Genomic DNA, 16548 nt, shown 5'->3' with positions numbered 1-16548 from the left:
TGCATTTCACAGGAGCGTTGCACTCAGTGCCTGTTGTATGATGCTTACTTGTTATCACATCATTAACTAGCATCATATGGGCATGAACTTCCTAACTCAAAGTATTCATGTGCATGAGGTGAGAATCACCTTAAGGGAGGTGATTCTGCCCCTCTACTCCACTCTCCTGAGACCCCACCTGGAGTACTGCATTCAGCTCTGGGGCCCCCAACGCAAGAAGGACATGGACCTGTTGGAGCGAGTCCAGAGGAGGGTCACGAAGATGATCAGAGGGCTGGAGCACCTCTGCTACGAAGACAGGCTGAGAGAGTTGGGATTGTTCAGCCTGGAGAAGAGAAGGCTCCGGGGAGACCTTATAGCAGCCTTCCAGTACCTAAAGGGGGCCTACAGGAAAGCCAGAGAAGGACTTTTTACAAGGGCAGGCAGTCATAGGACGAGGGGTAATGGCTTTCAACTGAAAGAGGGTAGATTTAGATTAGATGTAAGGAAGAAGCTCTTCACTGTGGGGGTGGTGAGGCACTGGAACAGGTTGCCCAGAGAGGTTGTGGATGCCCCATCCCTGGAAGTGTTCAAGGCCAGGTTGGATGGGGCTTTGAGCAACCTGGTCTAGTGGAAGGTGTCCCTGCCCATGGCAGGGGAGTTGGAAGTAGGTGATCTTTAAGGTCCCTTCCAACACAAACCATTCTGTGATAAAACTGATAACAAAATGCCACTTTTCAGTTTTGAATGTCTCAACCAAAATACAGTAGCAATAGCTTTGACTCAGTTTACATCTTCTCAAAAAGTAATCCATCCATTTAATCCAAGATTAACTACTGGGCAACTGACATACTCTACTTGCCAGCGGTCATATTTCCATGGTGGAGAGTCCCCTGACACCATTCCCGTATTCAGCACCACCTCTCCATCAGCATCTCTGCAATACTGGTGTTGGGTTGTCAGGACAGAATAGACTGCTCCAAGCTTTGCTGGGACCAGGGCATCTGAAGAACTTGACACATGGTTAAGTGAATTTCCAGTGCCTTTCTCCATCATAGAAGTTGTATTCTGGGTCACATTATTAAAAGAGAGCAAAACAGACCAAGAAAACTTGATATGAATAGTTTCTATGGCCATAATTCGATGCTCAGAATGTGGGAGAGAAAGGAAGAGTTCACTTGTTCCTAACTTGGTAGTTTGTCTCCTTAATAGCTCTGTGCACAATGCAGCAAGGGTTTCAGTTACATAAATCAATGATCTGTTGTAGTTAACTTTTATTTGCAGCCTCTGACAAGAAAGAACATTAAGTTCTCTCACTAAATTTCCTGTAGAGAGTAGCACAGGCTGCTTTTTCCCTCTGCTCTGAGTTAATCTAAAATTTTGCCATTTCCTGAGAAATTTTACTTTTCCATGACCATGGTTCTGTCCATTGTACTGTACTTATTTAGTTAAATAACTGAAGAGCTAAGTAGTCACAAGCCTCATTATTTGTAGTCTGAGAGTTACTTGCATGGTTTTACAGTTTTGAAAGAGTAAGTCTATTTGGTGTAATTGACTCCACACTCTTTAGATGACAAGGACCAGATAAAGACAAGACTGCATTTCCAAAACGTAGCCAACAGTAAAGCCCAGAGGCCATTTAGTGTATCTTGTTTGAAGCTTTCCCAGAAATCTGGGAATTCCACAAAGCAGAAGAGCCCCGGAATTGTAAAGAAATGCCCCTATTCGGAGTTCAGTAAAATCAGGCAGCTGTATTCTGCACCACCCATTTCAATCCCCCTTTTGTCACATATGCATGACTTTTAAACCTGGTAAAAACCATTGGTTGAAACACCACTTAGCCATGTCCTACTTCCTACACAGGTTTTTCTGTGAACCGAACTGGCTAGTCCCATCTCCATTCTGAGCATCTCTTGTGCACACCTCCTTTAGCCACAATAGAGACTAGAGGCTGTGGACTCCAGTTTCCAGCTTCCCAAGGATGGACCACAATAATTTTACTTTTTCTGTGCTGCATTTTATTATTTTTCATAACAAAGTCCGTAAAATAGAGGCTGTCAGAGCTTTGACATATTAAACTATCTGTACCATACTTAAATCTACCAGCCTTTGAATGGTTTTCCTATTTGGCTTCTAGTTCATAGGACAGAAGCAGCATCCTACTGTCCTCCATGTGTGTCAGACCATTCATCAAGTGAAAGCAAACAGCCAGAAGGAATGGGTATCAGCCCAGAAACACATCTCCATTAAAAGGCTTGTCACCTTGTTCCAGCTGGAAAAAACAGAGGAACGATTCTGAATGCCAGGAAAGCCCTTTAAAGCTTTGATGCTCAGAGTACTGCAAACACGCCCACATCACACTTTTTTTGACCTGCTACAAGATATTCTTTCAATTTTGTAATTTAAAAGCAATAATATGTCAGTTCAAATGTATTTCCTTGGTTGTAGTTAGTTATTTTCCTTTGCATCTTAGCCAGTGGCACAGCACTGGAGGCCGGATTCTGCTGCCTTAGCTCATGAGAATAAGTGCCTCTCTAGTCAGGCCAATCTACTAAAATCCATTAGCTGCCTGCTTAGTCCAGTTACGTGCAGAAACATTAAACTCCTGTTGCAGATAGACATCTCGCTAAGGAAAATTCCCCTACACCCAGAAAGTGGGTTTTGACACAGTAACGTCCTGAATCCCCCAGAGAGCATAAGCTAGATCACCAAAAACTACAGGAGAAAAACACAGCTGTTTCTCCCTCTGTATTACCGTTCCTACTTCATACTTTTCCATGAGCTTTTGGATGCCCTAGTTTTCATTTGAAGGAACCACAGTGGAGAGATTAAGCCTTAACTTCATTGGTAGCTCCCAGGGATTACTACATTTCACAGATAAAGCAGTATCCTTTAATATGATGGTGGTATAGCACTACCAAAAACATTAAAATACTAACATTAATGATTTACATAGACTTAATTAGCTAGTATATCTTATCATGTCAGCAAGGAAGATAAATTGTTTCCCTTTGTTAGAAGGAAGCCTAAAGTCTAAAAAACAAAGGGACAATTTAAACCTGACATTTATATAGCTCTAATACTGCCAGTGCTGAAGTCACATACGTAATATGAAGTTACTACCAAACACTAAAAGCACAACGAGCAGCAAGAGACTCATGAATTCAGAGCCCATCTGACAGAAGGATGCAGAGTGCTTTATAAGAGAAAATAGAAAGCAGGCTTCAATAGCTTATCACTGAAGTTGGTGGCATCCTCCGTTGCCCACGATCCCTGCAATGGCCTCTTTAAAGAACTCAAACATTAACTCAGATCACAAAGAGGGTTGTGGTTTTGCTTTTCAACTCAGCAAGCAGTTTAGCAACCAGAACACCCAGCTGCCCATTTCAATATGCTCTATTGAATCCAGAAACCTACTGGGGTTTGTTTTACGCTGAATGAATACTACAGGGGTTATAGATTTGATTTCAATTGCCATTAACTGGATGTAAAACAGGACATTAACCTTTTACTGCAAAACTTATAGTGGCAGCTCTCCGTGCGTAATAGGAAGCCTCACATTTGATCCATAGGATCATTTTGCATTTTCAAACACTTATCCAGGAAAAAGCTGGGTTAGTGAACTCTGCTTATTGAAAATTCAGGCAAACAGTCGGCTATATTCTGCATGCTTGTCCATTCCCATGGAGTTTCAGTTTAAATTTTACCCATCTTTCCAGCACTGCAGTTAAACTCTGGGACCTTTTCAAAATCTCCCTGCTTGGGAGGTTCACAACATTGCTGAACCCTGTTCCAAGGTAAAAATTCAGAAAGTACTGAGTTTTCCAGTCATCTCTGTAAAAAAAGAGTATTACCCCTCCAGATTCTTAGGTACATAAAACAGGTGGGGGGAAAAAAGTATTTGGAAACACTGAAAAAAGGATCTTTAAGTGAACTAATTATTAGTGCTAAAAGCATTCAACCGCATAGAAACCAGTGATAGGTGATTATGCTGTACAGCATCCAAGTTTGCGTAAAAATACTGAAACTCCTTTTAGTTTGAGGACCTTTACTTTTAGAGCTGAAAGAACTAAGATCAAAGGACAACCCAGCTGGACTTCAAAGAAAGGCATCCATTCTCAGATTACAATCTCAGTTCACCTGTTTAGTCCCCAGACATATTATAGATGTGCAGCTGGACGTAAGAGCAGTTATGGGATTTCCAGGGTAACAATGCCAAAGCCATTGTCTTCACTTACTGAGAGTAAAATTGATCTACTGAACTCTGTTAAATCCTTGTCTCCCCATAAGATTGTTTGGACAGTTTAATTTCATGCAGTAGGTTTTGGTCTTCAATTTCAGCATGTTCATAACTCTTGCTGACATTTATCAGACTTGGATCAAGGGGAATACTCCCATTGTGGTTCACTTTTGTTTGTGAATTCACATGCCCCACAAAAAATATTCCATTTAAAAAGCTCCTCCTGTGCAGTTAACTGATCTTACATCATCATGACTATTTTTATTCTTGGATGAGTATCATGACTATTAAAATATACATTTACATGACAGTACAATCCACAACAGAATATATTGAATTCAGAAAATTGTCAAGAGCGTTTTAGAGCCTAATGCTAAGAGAGTGGCTAAGGACAAACAGAAGGGGAGCAGAGAGGGGCTAAGGATAAACAGAAGTAGCCACAAGCCAAGCACCCATGGTGGGGGAGAACAAGCCCCAACAGCTTTTACAGCCCATTCAACTGAGGCGCACAGCTTGCAGCACTGCCCTGGTTTGCAAGACACACTGCCCCTGTGACTCGCAGGGCTCTGCTTTCGGGTGACAAGAAAGTAATTAGGCACTGTAAAAAAACCCTTATTTTTCAAGTGTCATAGGCTGTCACTGCTTCTGCTGAGAGGGAATCTGTATTATGTACAGCTTTGTCTATCCACCAGTATGACGTGCATCCTACGGACATATGCATTTCACCAGAGACCTTTTTGAAAGCACTGTAACCAAATTATTTTCCAGACTTACGTAAGTCATTACAAGCCAGACCTAGGAATCGGTGAAAATGAAGAAGATAATTTTAGAACATTTAAAAAAATAAAGGAAGAAATTTCACATTTTCAAAGAAAAGAGGAAGAGTTCAAGGGATTGACAATGCCAGAAAGTAACTGAATAGTCAGGGCTTGGGGTTGTTTTTTCATTTTTGACTGAGATGAAAACCTTGAATTTGCACAAGTGATTTTAAGGGTCTTTGGGAACACATTCTTCTATAAGATTGTCTCATTTTGTCCCAGGGTGAGGAATCGAGGAACTGTCAACATTTGAAACACAGAAAGTTTGGGTCTGGTTCAATTCAAGTTGGTTGTCATTATCCTCTAAATATTAGAATGTTGTTTTGCGCCATTTCTAATATTCACCAAAACCACACCTTCAGTCAGAGCTCAGCGTCACTTTGAAATGCATATGATGAAGTTCTTCAGCTAAGGAGAACTGAAACAGAGCAGTCAGCAGTTTTTTCAGCCAAGGCAAGGGCTTCTGAGCACCAATAGTCAAGCCTCTAAACTTTGTCCTGATCTCTGAGAGCTTGATTTTACATTGGTCAAGTTCTTCAGACAGTCCCTGTTTCTCCCCAGATCTTCTACCATCTGTGAGAGTTGAGGTGCTACATGTTTATGCCATGCCTAAGCCCCCGCAGATTTTTATCCCATATGCCTAGCATGGAACAACATGACTGAGCTCCTCACACAGAGTGACCACAACCACCTTCCTTTAAAAGAATATGAAAAAGATTATGATAATTTTGTCCAGGATCCTAATGTTGAAAGCATGCGCTGAGGAAATACAAGACCTGAATTCTGTCTGTGTCTCAAACTAAAGGGATTCAGAAAATCATACTTTTCCCCTTCTAGAAGAACGCTTAGGCTATATCAACTGGTTAAAGGTAGAGAGTCAGAAGAAAGAAGTGACACTATCACTTAATGTAAAGTGTATTAAAAATACAAGAAACAGTTCTGATTGACTAAGAATTTCTAGAGTGATGATACTTGGGAAAGTCTTACAAAGCAAAAGCCTGGGACACGTGGGGTGTGGCTGGAGCAGTTATCCATAAAAATCTGTGTTCTAGTTTCCTTGCTTTTTGTAACAGCCACTCAATTTTACAGCCTAAAATTGCACCCCGATTTTAGAGGGCCTTTGGCATTGAAATAGTATAGTTCTCTGGCATTTGTTGTCTAACCTCTTCACAAACCCAATGTTCACAAAAAATGGGAGGAAATCCAGACCAGCTTAATTCATTGCATGAGGAATGTTATTAATTCTATTACTGCATCACCTAGGAAGTTGTTTAGATACACAACAGTTAACTCATTAGCAAACAACAATCATCATTTGTCCAAGGAAAAAACCCCAAACACAGCCGTTCTAATTATTGTCTGCAAAGAGATGTGCTTGTTCCACTTGCTCTCCAGGATATTGCATCAATGCAGTACTTAGAAAAGCTAGGTGTATGAGGCTGTGATTGCATGATCGCTTGAATTCAGCACCTCTGCATAATACTTCTGACAATCTTCTGCCTTTCCCCACTTTCCAGATTAGTTTTCAGCAGATCGGTTCTTTGATTCAGCTACCATTCAGCAGCATAATCCTTACTGCGAACGCAAGAGAGGTGGTGGGAATGAACCAGGGGAATGCAGGGAGTCGGGTGGGCTCATCCCTTTCGACTGTAGCATGGATTTATGGTACCATGTAACAACTGCCTGAGAGCCTAAGGGCCACAGGATCCCCCTGCAGTAGTTCATTCACAGCCTGTGCCTTTTACAGGATGTTTCCTTCAAGCTCTGGCTGGTCCCCTCCTCACTTCCTTGGAAATGTACCTGCTTCCTCTGTTAAACTTGTCTCCTCATTTCCTTATTCAGACCCAAAACTCCTTTAGTCTTCCCAAGATCAGACTTTAAAGGCTTCACCAAAATCCATCCATCTGTTCTCTGGGGAAAGCTGCTCCCTGTAGTTTTCCCACAGGGAATTTGGAGCAAACTTTCTCTTTACACCAAGGAGGCAAAGCGAACCAAATGTTGCTTTCAGTGGCCAACATGCTCATTAGCATTTGTCTTGTGGCCCATTTCTGTTCGTTAGCACATGAAATATATGGTAAGAACGCAGTGAAAGGCACCCAAGTGTATACAGTGTTTGCAGTATTAAAACAGGATTCAGAAGTTCTACCTAGACAAAGTCCACAAACCCTCAGAGTCACCAGTGCATAATGAAGATACACAATATCCTTAGCCTGGAAAACAAATCCAGCTGATTACCTCTAGATGTAACGTAGACCAGGCTGGTGATGAGAGGAACTGGCGGCATAATGTTTTAGCTACAAGATTTTTCTAAAGGGGAAAAAAAAATTGGCATTAAGAAACACATTAGTTAAAAAAATACATCTAGTGCCATCAAGAAACTGCCAAGGGGGAAACTTTGAAAGTGTAACAAAACAAAATCGCAAAGCTTTTAAGACTTCAAAACATTATGCCCTGGCACAAAACTGTTCTTAGTATTCTTCACACAAAGACAGTGTGCTAGTGGCCAAATGCCACAGCAATTCAACACAATAAGATTTGGCATTTCTTCTTACTCTACCCATAAGACACACCTCTATTTCTAGGAATAATGATGTTAAGACTGATGTTTATTAAAAGCAGCAAAACGCTTTTATTTTATACAGTCTTAGAAGTGCTGTGCTGCCTGAGCTCACTACATATTGGGTGACCTTGAAAGTGCCTGAGTCATTGGCAGTCTGAGCTGCAATCTAAACAACCATCTTAAATCTTATACATTGTCATGTTCTCATTATCTGGACTTTGTGCTTTCCTACCATGGAAGGATTTTCACATAAATTATACAGGAAATGAAGCAAAATGTAATTACAGTGTCTAACAGCTCCAAGGCAGATAGATAGCACAAGGAATGGAACACAGTTCAAGAGTCAGCTTTCAATAAACGTCACCTATTAGGAAGAATCTAAATGAAACATATATATCACTAAGCCACCCACTTTTAAATTATATCATTATCTCATCACTGGAATAAGGACTTATAAGATTACAGAAATTTCAAATAGTCAGCTTTCAAGCAGATTTCTCAAAGGGACTTTCATTCTTTGCTTTTACACATCACCGTTTAGACTTTAACATATACTAGAAAATTCTATTATACTTTATTAAATTGAGTTATCCCAATGAAAACATCTCTAGTAAGGTTAACCCAAATATTTAATAATCCATTAGCACCCTCACTTTTTTAACATAACAAATTTTCTCATAATAGCTTTTTAGTCTCAAAAGGAAAAGACACAGCTATGGAGCTTTTGAGTATTCTGAATTGATGTGATTCAGCTGAACAGAAGGAGCACTACAATGATGAATGAAATCTCATTTTTGCCCTTGACTTCAGTGGATGGTAAGTCAGACCCATAGCCTTTGCATTAAAAGTTCATAGCCTAGTTTTTAGAAGAGAGTGCAGAACACTCACATCTTCAAGGGAAGATCCTTTCTTAACCCATTTTTGCAGAGTAAGGATCTTGGATTTTTTGCTTGTTTGGATTTGGGGGGGCTTTTGTGCGTGCTATCCTCAGTGCAAAAGGATTATAAAAACAATGCAAAAATTAAGTAAATACTAACAAAATTGTAATATATATTTCAAATAGTCCTTTCCTCCAAGGACCTCATGATGCAAATACATAAGCCTTATTCTGCTGCTGAACTAAATGTTATCATCAAGGTTATGGAGGTCGAGTGTTTGAGCCCAAAAGTTAGAAGAAAACCCTCAAATTATGTAAGCAGTGTAGAGACTTTCTCAGATATGGTGGTAACAATCTTCTTCCTGTCAGCACATGTTAAACACGTGTTGTTTTTTTTAAGTTTGTCTGTTGTGTTCACTGGTCTCATGGTATTTTTTTATATGCACCGTAGATGCAATGTTTTGAGAAACCCTATAGTAGGCAGCATGGGCTTGGCTAAATTAACTCATCTAAGATTTGAGAGGTGCTACAAAGTTGCATACGGACAGTCTCTAAGGCTCAGCTCCTGCAAAGCACTTTTAAGTCTTGATGAAAGGGCTGTGGCTCAAAACCTATCATTAACATTTAGTTCTTCATTAAGATTGCACAACAAAAGTAGTCTGATCAGCTTTGTTTTGCTCCCCTTTCTTGTCTTTTCCTGCTTACAGAGTAATCATGAAGTTCTCTTCTAGTCACAAAATTTAATCTTCACACATTTTTTAAAAACATACGTTCTTCTCAAAGTTCTAAGCTATACGGTTCTTTTCACAATTTAAAAATGTTTCAAGGTGACACCTAAATGCAGAAGTTATATTGATGGAATTAAATCAACTTCTGTAGGTTTAATTAAATGAGTGCAATCTCTTTGTATGCTCGTAAATCATCTTAGCTGTAACTAATACTGATTTGTTTAATTGGGTAACTGGTTTAAATGCCTAAAGAATTAAACTGAACTGACTCCAAGTTAGGAAGTTATTTAATTCAGCCTGTGCAATTTATATGTATAGACAGACCTTTAAATTTGTATTCTAATTCAAAGCACACAAAAGTGAGTGAGAAAACAGAACCACTGAAAATATTGTTATATGATCTAATTAGTTCTTGCAAGATGAGTGCTCATTTCTAAAGGGATAACACATCTACCAATAGGTAAGAAAAGATGACAAAAATAACTCTGGGGAAAAAAAAAAAAGAACAGAACATCAGTGAAAGTTAGTTCTTATAAAAAGTCTTACTTTTATCAGCAAAAGGATTTTCCTTTGAGGCTTCATTTATATTATCACACAATGAATCTTCTGCCATCACAAACACAGATGTTCCCTCAAGTCTGCACAAATGCCAAAAGCTCTTTGTCTTAATATCCACTCTGGAAGGACTTCTCTGTTAATGAGGATGGATTAGCAATTTATTAAGTAATGTTCCTGCATCTGCTGCTGATCCTTAGCCTCTCCCTTCAATGTGATCCAAGTACTATACAAGATGAGCGTGGAGGAAGGTAAAGCATATAATAAGCTTCTTGTAGGCAGAAGTCCAGTGTGGAAACAGGGCAAGGATAGTATACTGCATTTATTTGTAAAATAAATGTATATGTATGATGAATTTGATGCATCTAGGGATGATGAGTAGGCTGGGGACCCCTTCATCTGCATCTGACAGTAGGCTAAAAGTGCAACCATAATGCCAGAAGTAAACTGGAATTTGCCAGTCTGAATTAAATGCATTGGTAGTTAATTTCACCATTAGATGCAGTTTCCAGACTTGGAGGGGAAAAAAAAAAAAGCCATCCACACCCCTCATTACACATATAAGCAGAAATCACCATAAAGAACGGTATTTCTAGGAGAACTTACAGGACTTAGTATCTCCCTCTTTGCTGGAGGATGCTGGCAGTCAGCTCTTCTGGCCGTTTTTCCCGCAGAGAGAGCAGAAAGCTCCACCATGTGGCCAAGTTGCTTCCCTGTGTATTGCTTGCTAACAGGTTTAACGGGTTCCTTTGGTAAAAGTGTTTTATCTTTAATAAAATTTAGATCAGCTCTTGGGAAAGTAAGGAAAACATTGAAAGGAAGATGTTTTCAGCTGAACGAGAAAAAAGATAAATAGTTTATTAGGACATATTCTGACCTGAATATTTCTTTTCAACTATCACAATTTCATTTGGAAGACTTGAAATGTTTTCCTTGGCCATTTGACTAGCAACTCTGCCACAATTACAGTTCTTGAACTAGTAACTGGTACAATTTGCAACTTCAGATGTATGATCTATTCAAATAACAATAACTTTGACTCATACAATTTTTTTTTTAATTATTCCCCCTTCCTGTTCTTTCCACTAACTTACTTGCAGTACACTTGTGACAAGACACTTCTAGCTGAAAAAGAACTCCAGATACAGTTGTGTATATCTAGTTTAATTGCACAGCATAAGGTGGCACTGGGAAGCTGAGATAAGCCCAAGAATACTGAAGTCACAGGAAATAGATGTGAAAGTCTAGAAACAATTAAATCCCCATTTGAAATCCAGACCAGCATTTAAAACTCAAAGACCATTCTTCAGACCTGTTAATAAGAAATAGTGAGCAATTAATTAGAAATAAAAAAGAGAACCCATGTAACATGCAAGATATTTGTATTATCCTTCTTTCTTCCTCTCTCAGATACATGGGCTGCATTACTTTTTCAGCTAAGGTTGTTTTTTTTTCTTTAATATCAGAATAATTAAGAATAGAATGTTTTTTATTTTATCCTTTTTGCTTAAGTCTTCAGTGAACTTTTTAAGCACTACTTCAGCATAGCATAAATATTCAATGCCACATTAAATGCTTAATATCTGCAGATGACTAGAAATGAGTATTATTGTTATTAACATTTATCAATAGGAAAACTAAATGAAGGCAAGTTTAGGCTCTGATTCAAAGCCTACTTGAAGGTTTTCAGTAGTTTTTCCTGTGCTTTCTAAGGGCTTTGAAAATGCTCTAGTGGAACTGAGGATTCCAGACATAAAGACCTTGAAAATATCATTTCTATAGGATGAGGACTCCACCTCCAATTAATTGCCCATCATGGAGCAGCTGAAAACACGGCAATGCAATATAGCTTTCTTCAAAGTCTGGTCCCACACCCTCTGACCTAGAAAAAATTCATACATTTACAGAAACAACATCTTCTGCTGAAAGGTGAAGCCCTCATAAGTAATTAGATGTTTTTGATATAAAAGAGAGACATCTGATTCAGATGAGTAATGTGTTTCCTAGAAATGTGACTCCATTGTCTGTCATAGAAAAAATCTCTTCTCATAATAATGAATAGTAAAGTCAATATATTGTAAGTGCCAGATCATAAAACAAGCTTGGAGTGCAGACCACATTATATTTTGTGTTCATAGGAATTTTTGAAGACGGTAAATGAAACTTTTGGTGGGAAGAGCAGCGACATTTCAACTGCCAGAGCGTTCTTCTGAAAACTACTTTCTCAGGCTATTAGTTTAATCCACTGTTTACTTACTATGGAAAGTCTCCTCAAAATAAAATTAAGGTGGTGATGCATCCAATACTGAGTGCTCTGCTCCTCCTGCACGCCCAAAGTGGACAGATTCTCTAAAATATAAATTTTTAAGTACCAGGTCCAGACATTTAAGCTGTTCTGTTTAAGAACAAGAAACTAATCTGATTTTGTTGTAACCTGATTTGGAATTTGTAACATGACCTAATATGAAGAAACCAGATCAATGAGATTAGGAACCTGCACTTCTCTGAGGAAAAAAAGCTAACAGAATAAATCCACAGACATACACAGAGACGAAACAACTGGAATTTGAGATGAATGTAGCTAAACCAGATTCTATCATTTGAGATGACATACACTAATTTCCTGGAACATTTAACATTAATGTTATTTGATATAGATCAATTAGGAACCAAGAATACCTGAAAGGGAAGTGTTCAAGTCATGGGATCACAAATCTCCATTTCAGAAGGTGAAAATTCTCATGCACCCATTCCTGATGGTAATATTCTCACTCTGGCCAGCGCAGCACGTAGCAGGAATTTCTGTAATGGAAAGAAAAGGCATAAAAGCAATGCCTAAAGCATTTGTCTCCTGATTAGGGGAAGTGTCCGCAAGATACAATTTTATAAAAGTGGGAAATGTAGCAATGCATCAGCTACCAGACAACAACAGGAAGAATTGGAGGGGAACAGGTTGCGTAAGACCTGATGCTGGAGCTCAGTTATTCAGGATGCTATGACTCATACCATATCCAAACCAATCTGAAAGGAATTTCTCTGTGAGACTGGTATGATAAACAGCACGTTGTCATCTCTAAATGTGCCACAAAGTCCAGATCTCACAATATCTAAAAGATCAATTAGCAATGGGTTTCACTGATAGTTCATGAACCGTCCATGTTTCAGCTAATAATATGAGTGACATATGACGATGAATTATCAGGTTAGGACAAATTCTTGAGAGATTCCTGGGAACAGAAATTACAGGGGAAACATTAAGATGTCTGAAGATTTTCTTTTCGTAACAAACATCTTTCAAAACCTGGAGAGCCATGTCAATAATTATTACACTTTTGGTAATTACACTTCGATTTAGCTCTCACATCTCATATCCGGTTGACAACTGCTTAATCAATTTATGTTGCTTCTTCACCCAAACATAGGTGGTTCAGCTGTTTAATCCTTTTCATTGCAAGATCATCTATTGGGGATAATAGTCTCTGAGCATTTATGTGAGTGCTACAATAAACTGCAATTCCCTGATTAAACAGCAAAAAAAATATTTTTTTCTTTTATCCTTTTCTGCATATGTATTTCTGAAGCACAGTTCACAGAGCTACCTTCAGTGGTGGACCAAAGCCAGAGGAACCTTAGGAGGAAGCAGAGGCCACAGCCTCTCCAACCACTCAGCTCTTCACAAAGCTTTGGACATGAACTTCTCATGGCAGCCTTTTGCCACAGCCTCCCAAAATGGTGCACAGATAATCTTGGTTTTCAGTTCAGCAATTTACCCATGATAAACTAGGTATATATTTAGAACAAAGGCACAAGCCATCACCAAGAAACCATTTCCACACTGCCCACCGTATCAAGGAAACAGGGTCACTAGGAGACAAACGTGAGGACTGGAGCCCTCCCGTTGGCAAGTGGATAGTTGCACATGGCCAGCTCACCTGGGGAGGGGATGGTGGTGGTAGGCCAGCTCGCTAGAGATCTCCAGGACGTTCCCCATAGGAATTCAAAGAAAAATGCTGTTCAGCATTATGAACATATTTCTACCTGGCTGGGTTAACAGCTCTGACTACCTTTCTGACCTGGATTGCCAATGAAGCACTAGAAGCAGAAAGGGAAGCTTTGACTGGAATACATAACGGCACGTGCTGTGGGAAAAGGCTGACTGCTGGCAGCAGTATGGTAGCAGGACACCGGGATAAGCATCGTCAAAAGGCATTAAGAGTCCTTAGAGAAGAATTAGTGAACTGAATGGCCTGTACCTCCATCACTTGATCCTGTCAGGACAAGTCTGTTTCTGAAGGAAGCTTGCTTGGTCTCTGTCTGAACCCACAAAACCCCCAGGAAAATGATTGCCGTTTCTAGTGAAGTGAGCATCCTTTGTTTCACTGATTCGCAGAGCACAGAACAGGCAAGAAGACATAGTGAAGAAGACAGTAAAGCAGTTATGAAAAGAAAGAAAATAACTGTCCCCAAGTCGAATTTGGCTGGTTGAGTTGGCAGGATGGGAACAGTAAGGGTATAATCAGAGAGAACAGGAAAACAGAAGGCATCTAAGTTGACAGAAGGAGGAAACAGAAATGGACTGTTCAGCCTTTCAGTACTGCTGTCGAACACAGCTAACCCTTCCAAGGCTCCTTAGGGAAGTCAACAGCAGCTCTGACGACTGCTGTGCCATAACACGATAGACTTAGCTTCAGCATGAAAGGGACCTTCAGCTGCTCCGCAGCCAGTGCCCCAAACTCTGCATACTTACTAAGTAAGTCTATGGTGACTGGGGGGGGGGGGGGGGGGGGTGGAACCAGGATTTAAATGTAAAACAGCCACTATTGACATATGCCATAGGACTCTGCTCACTCTGACCCAGTAAAAATTCACTGGGACAAGGACGCAAAGCTTAGAGTTTAGACTTTACCAGCAAGAAGACTGCGTGCTGCTTACTACCCGCATGTCCCTCCGTGGCTCTGTGGCCGTGAACATGCACAGACTCCCCGCGAGATGGCTGCAGAGACTGCGGCATCAGAGCTGGAGGTGTGGGGTCTCAGTCAAAGGGCTCAAAGTACTTCAAATCCACATAGGCACTCCAAAAAGTTGCTTCTTTCAAAAATGCAAATACTTGTGAGATTTGTGAAAACCTCATTAAAAAGGGTGAAGAAAAATAAACAATTCCTCCTTTTTTTGAGATTTTTTTTTTCCTTCATATCTTTAATTTTATTTTTCTCGTTCCATTTTTGGTTATATGCTGCACATGATTCAAATCATCAGCATCAAATTATCTTTTCTTTCTGCTTTTTTGAAATAAATTGGGGGCGGGGGGAAGAACTTTTGAAGCCACTACATTTCTGTCTTCTGCAATTAGGCTTTTTGTGTTGATTACACTGATTGTCAAACCTTTCATCTTTCCTGTGTTTGGCTGTCATTTAGCTGTTTTTATTACTGTTCATGGTGCCTGGTCACTATACCACCTATCTCTTTTCATTTTGTACTTTTTGATAATTGGCCATTCCACGCCCTAGCTTGACAACACTGGCTGTGGGTCTTAAGCACTAATTAAGCCAAAGAACAGATGCATAAATCTAAACATAAGCTTGGCCAGGCACCTAGCCCTGGAAACCTTGCCCTGACAAAGAAGATCACCACCACCTAAACAGAAATCTAAGCCAAGGACTCCTACTCACTCTGTCTTACTGTGAACTGCTGCAATTCAAATTTTACCTCATTCTACCTGAAACAGTTTTAGCATGGGTAACGCAAAAACTTTAGTCCAGGGAGATCTATATGCCCTTACCCTAATAGTAATTTTCTGAGGTCTGGACATAACATTGATTTTAGCCTGGGAACCTCTTCTGTGACAGATATTAAATGTCAACACAGCCCAGGATCCCTTTTTTTTGCCTGTATCTAATTACAGCCTTAGTTTGGAAAGTCCCACAGAGAAAACCTGCAGAAGACTTCTCCAAAATGCATCTCTATCCCTCTCTTGGTTGAAATCTAGCTCTTGCCAGGTTTCTCTGCCATTCAGAATTCTTACACTTATTCAAATCCATTTGATATGCCTATATTGGAGCAAACTTTTGGCTAAACAGTAAACCAAAGCCTACCTATTTCCACCCAGTCAGGCTTTAGGCATGATCACTTACAGATTTACATCCCCTTCTTACCATGCATCCATTTTTCAGACTGATTATTCTAAAGTTTAGTCAAAATATTGATGCCAGCCTCAGCCACAACCTTAGCATGGAAGCCAGTTACTGTTGCTGGCTTTGATTTTCACCTAGGTCTAATGAGAAACCCTATTGTTATCCTTTAAATGTGCCCAACCATCAGCCAAAAAAAGCTACCTTCACACGCATACTTAGTACCTTCGGTTTTTTTATATCCCTCTTCCTGCCCCAACAGTGAACAAAATGAATCAGTGTCAGACTTCCATGGACCTCGTTCATCAGAAAAAAACAAACCAAAACAAACAACAACCCACCCTGATCCAACTTTCCAATATGAATCAAACCTCATGGCCTCATCTAAACCCAGTCCCTTAATTTTCATGATTACAGTGTATGCAAAGTAATGTGAGTCACACAGATATCCATTTGGATAAGGCCATAAAGACTTTGTTCTCTAAGCCCTGAATGTGCACATTTAACCTTCTGAAATCAATTTATACAGCCATTACTAGCTGTTGTTTCATGCCTGTGGATTTGAGGCTTGGCTCTTATTGAAGAGTTGATTGATTAATTTCAGCATTGCAGAAACCTCATTTAGCTAGGGGGACATTTCTGGGGTTTAATTTTCTAACTGAA

At 39.7% G+C, this 16548-nt stretch overlaps 1 long non-coding RNA gene across 1 annotated transcript; it reads right to left on the bottom strand.

Annotated features, from left to right (window-relative positions):
* Nucleotides 1-1974: 1974 nt before the first annotated feature.
* LOC115341386 lies at nt 1975-12553 on the bottom strand. The gene is made up of 5 exons (XR_003923380.2): nt 12437-12553; nt 12015-12104; nt 10364-10589; nt 9749-9893; nt 1975-7344 (listed from the first exon to the last, which is right to left on the bottom strand). It is a non-coding gene; the product is annotated as an uncharacterized LOC115341386 (long non-coding RNA).
* Nucleotides 12554-16548: the final 3995 nt, after the last annotated feature.

This window comes from Aquila chrysaetos, chromosome 5, assembly GCF_900496995.4.
Source record: "Aquila chrysaetos chrysaetos chromosome 5, bAquChr1.4, whole genome shotgun sequence".
NCBI lineage: Eukaryota > Metazoa > Chordata > Aves > Accipitriformes > Accipitridae > Aquila > Aquila chrysaetos.
The sequence above is the reverse complement of the archived record's forward strand: the minus strand, read 5'-3'. Positions and strand labels throughout refer to the sequence as shown.